Source organism: Pinus tabuliformis, chromosome 5_2, assembly GCF_031772625.1.
Source record: "Pinus tabuliformis cultivar Carrire ecotype Pingquan chromosome 5_2, CPIR1, whole genome shotgun sequence".
NCBI classification, from domain to species: domain Eukaryota; kingdom Viridiplantae; phylum Streptophyta; class Pinopsida; order Pinales; family Pinaceae; genus Pinus; species Pinus tabuliformis.
Window position 1 is genome coordinate 964,351,484 of NC_142306.1, and position 6,000 is coordinate 964,357,483.

Here is a 6,000-nt window from a genome sequence, read left to right on the forward strand (position 1 = left end):
TAGTATTTTCCAATATTTTTATTCCTTGAATGATCATATTTAGGAGTTGTTATTTTCTCCTTGATGATAATGCTATATAAGTATGTCAATTTTTGTACTCCATTTTTGACTTGTTGGATCTATTCAATTAAATTATGTATAGATTGTAAATAATTCTTTATGATGATGTAAGTTGAACCATATTAGCTTAAACAAATGAACCCATGTGTAAGTCATGTAAATGTCTCATGCCAATTCCTAGTGTATAGCATGAGGCCAACACATAACTAGTGAGTGGTTAAGCATCTAATTGTGCTAAACATGTTTTCTATGTACCATGTGGTAATGCCTTCCATGGTGTACTCAAGATATGTAAATATTATTTCAAAATGTAATATAAAGGTCCAAAGTGGCTATGGAGAGAACATAAGAAGGGCTATGGTTTCACTAGAGAGGAAGAGGAAAGTAAGCCCAATGGAGATGGCATATAACAATGAGAATTAATCACCATGCATGCACTCAAGGATAGTTTCTTCTTTGATTTTATTGCATTGTGACCTATTGATCTCATCTAATCTAATCATTTTCGATTCTCATTGAGTTGTATTGTTAACCTACAAAAATAACGTTAAAATGTATCAATGACCCTAAATTCATTCCTAATTTTGATATTGACTCGAGCCTCTATCAATTATTCATGGAGAATCCAAAAAGATAACCTCTTATCTTTGATAAATGTAACCATTTGGATTCACTTTGAGACTCCCTTTTCCATGTTGAGGGTATGCTACTTACACCATCTTGGCATTTGTAAAGTAGAACTAAACATTCTACTTTTTGAATTTTTTATGGGTACATTATCCTAATCACTTTTACCCAAAATCTGGCTAGAAATTTAGAAGATTGTTGGTTTTGCAATTATGAGTTATTGAGATTGTACAAGTTGGGCATGAAAAGGTTTTTTCAGGGTATTAAATCCCTTATTACATTAAAAAATGCAACTTAAGCAATGGAAATTGCAATTTAACCAACCACTACTTGATTAGATTTTGGTGATGATTACTAGAAAATGCTTATAAAGTAGAATGTGTAGACTTCTTCATTTATAAAGGAGGAATTCTTCTCCAATTTTTCATAATTTGACAATTCCCTATGAAACATTTCCATCTAACCTTTCTCTATAGGGTATTACACCACACCACCTATCATCCATATGAAGCATCTACAATCACTTGATTGGTGGATGTTTGATGAACTGTTGCATCATTATTTCCCACCTTCGACCTACTACACTCTCCTTCTATTTAGTGCAATATATTTGATGTTTTTTCTATTTGAATATCTAGGATTTGCACCCATTGTTGGTGAATAATGGAAAATTGGGCATCCTAAAGCATTCCAAAAGTGAAAGATATAGGTGGGCTTTATACTTTTCATATATAAATATGTATCTTCTATTTGCATAATTTTTCCTTTATGGAGTTTTATTTATTTAATTTTGATGTTGCAGAAGAAAAATCATACATAAGATAAACTTATGTAATTAGAGGTGCTAAAGAGTTTTGTAATATTTTCAAGAGATAAGCCACAACCATTGATGATGCAATGTTAATCTATAAAAGTTAGTACTTCCCACATGACTTTTAACTTGAAGGTTAGTTCTTGTTTTGTTATCTTATTAAGACTCTCTCTCTCTCTCTCAATATATATATATATATATATATATATATATATATATATATATATAATTTTGAATGGCATTTAATATCAAAATTATTTTGATTTATAAATATTATAATACCATTAATAATTTACAAACAATATGTGTAAATTATTATTACAATCATTAAAATATTAATCAATAGCATTAATATCAGATATCATTTTGGGATTCAACTACGTTAAGTGAGTCATTTATCTATGACCATTTCCATGATAGGTAGTTGTAACTTACTAATTTCTCATGATTTTCGAATAGTTCACGTAGCACTCATTGCATCAGGTGATGCTCACACGGGTGAAGAAGTGGGATTGAAACTAGTGAAATGAATCACATAGCATCAATCATCACTTCTAGGTCTTGTAACTAGTAACTAGGACTTCCCAGGGGGTCACCCATCCAAGATCTCCTTTGGCTCAAGTGCACTTAACTGTGGAGTTTTCCCCACAATCAAGCCCACCTAGCTTGCTACCCCATTTGCAAAACCTTAGAAAGTATTAATATCAATAATAGTAGATGATCCCCTCACATGGGGTGACGATTTTTATAGAGGGGATGAGCGGAACACCGCCACCCCTCCTCACAAACATGTATGGAAATGTGGCCTCAACCCCACACGATTGTAATGAAGAGTAACCTCAGACCTAGTATCTGGGTGATGTGTGGATTAATGGCATCAAGTATGGAGTTATTTGTGTGAGATGTGTATGGTGTTCAAAATTGGTGCCCTCGTTTGGATAAGTACAAGGGATTATGGCATATTTTCATTGTAAATTATAACAGGAGGTGGAAAGAGAGCTATATGTGTTTTTGGGAAAACTAGTATTCCTAAAAAATGCTAGCCTTGTAGGTTTGGTAACTACCCTAGAAACAACAGTTTAAAGCAATTCAATGATTTCTTCTATGTGTAATAGATAAGAGAAAGATACTAAAACCAAGCTGGAACTTCCGCTTAATACCTTGTTTGATCTCTCTCTCCTTTGGTAGATCTTGCAACTCCTCCCTGTACTTAACACGCTTGGAGAGTACCTACACAAGTACAGCAACAAAGAACCATCAAAGCAACATGATCTATTACAACATAAACATTACAGAATCATATATATAATGAAAGAATGATAGCATTCACAATCATATGGGAGAAAACTTGAAGAGCTTTATTAATAGAAAGGAGAATTAAAACCCAGTTTTTTGATCCAACATCATCCTCCTAGCTTCAATCCTTCTTCACCTCATGAAATTGCAATACCACACCAACAAGAATACAATGCTCTTTCCTCAATTACAAACTATCAGCACTTACTTGCAATTCACAACATTCCAGCCTCTAGATCTCTTGGATGAGGGATCCATTTATAGATGTTTGCAAGGGTGTGAGTCATATATGGGGTTTGATTAGTGTCATTCCACTTGTTACAATTGGTTCCACAAGAGAAGGGATTGGATATTTTCTTAGATCCCTTATTCATCCTTGGGCGAGTTCAGAGAGGCAAGTGGCACATGAGAAGTTTCTAGATGATTCCATGAACAACCACCTAAAAAATTGTCCCGAACATTTGTCCATCCTCACCCATCACACCCCATAGAAGGCCTAAATAGTATGCATCAATTTAGGCAGATTCTGGATGGTTTCTTAGATGTAACTTTTGGGTTATGGGGAATGATGTATTTATATGACTATGTTCCTTTAGGGCATGAAACAACTCTTTTAGGGGTTGATGAGCCCTAATACATCGACATATAATTTTTGGGTTGATGTGCCCAAATATGTCTATAACAGTTGCCCCCTAAAGCATGAGGTCGTAAATATTCATGTTGGGTGAAATGATTTATCATGAGGATCCGAAGTTTCGAACTGGAAGGTGACCTGCATAAGTTACAATACAATACATCATCATAATATGATTTTCATGATCTAGCTGAGGGAAGCATTCCCATGCTTAGCTTTATAAATTTCATTTCATGTACAAAGATCAGATAGTCGTCTGCAGATACAGACTCGTGATTCTACAGATATAGAGTCGCAATCGATGATTAGGATGATCATCTATGTAGAGCCTTTGTACATTTGATGTTTTTATATCCTTGAATATATTGCCACCTGGATGGATGAAACTAGATCTGAGGTCTTCAAACTCGTTCAATCTTCGCTCATGTACAAGTCAATCCATGTGAAGAGATGTTTTAAAGTTGAAAATGGAAAGACATCGCCTGATTACCATCCAATGATGTGAGCTATTAACAGATGTGAGAGGAATCATCGATAATGATAATGATCCTCAAGGTACTGCAGTACAATTCATGTGGTGTGAATACAGGATTTGATGTTGAACACCATGCAAAATATTTCGATCGAAGGCCATTGATGTCAACCTATCTCCAGAAGTGAGAAAATTGCCATTGATGTATGCAAGCTTCAAAGCACTAAAAGGGTTGTTTCTAAGTCAACTTCTTGGATAATGAGCTGATGTCAACAAGAAGTGACTCGTCGTAGGAGGGCCTTGATGTATCCCACATCTACAACATGAAATGAAGAAAATGATTTCTGGAGGTGAAAATGAACTGACGACACAGGGTTCAGGAATGGTGGTCATGAAAAAATGAAGGTTGAAGTTATTGCAGTGTATGAGACATTAATTGGATGGTGATTTCTCAATTGAATGACTTCTCTTGAACATGTTGGCAACAATGAGATGAATTGGTAGCGTTAAACCCAAAAGATGGATAGTATTAAAGACCAGTGTTATGATGACCGGTGAACAGAATAACCCAACCCAACTCAATAATGGAGATGAAGTGAAAGTGTCATGTTCAAGAGCGACTTGCTACCATAAATTCTTCAATTTTTTTCCCTTTTTTCCCCATTCATTGCTGACTAGTACATATTTATTTTTGTCAAGCTTGAGGAGAATAAAATATGCTTGTTCTATAATTCGCCCTTTGGGAAAACCTGTTGCTATTTGAGGTTTTGAAGAGTCTAGCGACAATGAAACTCGGTCTTGTCTAGATAGACAAGTTTGTCGCTATTGTTTTAACGAGTTTAATCGACAATAATAAATCGGTCCTTTTCATGTTTAGAGAGTTTGAAAAGGGATGAAAAGAAAACTCCATAAGTTCTTTTTCATAAAGTAATCCCTCGGGTCCAAAAAAAGATAAAATAATACAAGAGGGATGACATTTCCAATACTTTAACGAGCTGGAAAGGACAAGCATTCGACAATATTTTCATGTTTAAAGAGTTTGAAAATAGTTTAAAGAGGACTCTATTTTGAGGAATGAGTGGTGTCTAGGGTAGCAACTGGTTCCGGTGATGTTGGAACTTCTCAAAACATGTTGATTTATGTGAAGAGGTTGGCTAATAAGACCACTCATTGCAACTATTCCTCAAAAAGGGTAAAACAACCAAGTGAAAGCAAATGATCGGCCAAAGTGATGGTGGCGATGGGATGAACACAACCAAGGTTCAAAAGTCTGATAGAATGGCAATCATGAGGGTTAAAAATTGAAAATGGGTTCATTTTTAGACAATCTTGAACCATAGGGAACTATGCTTGGATTCAGTTTCATGTTTACATAAGCTCAAAATGAAAAATTATGCTTGAGATTCAGATTCAGTTTCATTTTTACACAAGCATAAAACGAAATTGGTTTACATGACTCCAGAATGATGAAAAGAAGAGTCTCCGGTAACCAAATGGAAGTCGCTGCAGTGAAGCAAGATGGCTATCCAACACCTTTTTAGCTTCGTCCATATAGACAAAGGTGAATGGTTTCACATAACCTACAAGGAAACTTATCTTTACCACTAGGTGCATGCCCCCCAAGCTTCATTACATTCACCTAAGTAGACTACTCATGGATATTAGGTGGGTGGAATGAAGGTTCTTTTATGATATCAAGTGAGAGACTCGACTTTGAACTTGGGAACTTGTTTCATTTTTAAATGAGCTTGACCCAAGACAAGGAATTATGCTTGCATCTTTGGTTACATTTTTTAACGAGGTTGACGTAAGACAACGAACTATCCTCCAACTTCTTGTTTCATTTTTTAACAAGGCTGACACAAGATCAGGAATTATCCTCGTTGACCCTTGGTTTCATTTTTTAATGAAGTTGACACAAGACAATGAACTATCTTCAGCGGTTTGTTTCATTTTTTAATAGAGGTTGACACAGTATAAGAACTATCCTCAACCTTCGATCACAACCCATAAGAGGTCATGAAGGAGAGATCTGGTTCCAATGCCCCCTAGTACATAATGTACAACATCACTGAATTGATCATCAGTCGATGTAGGTAT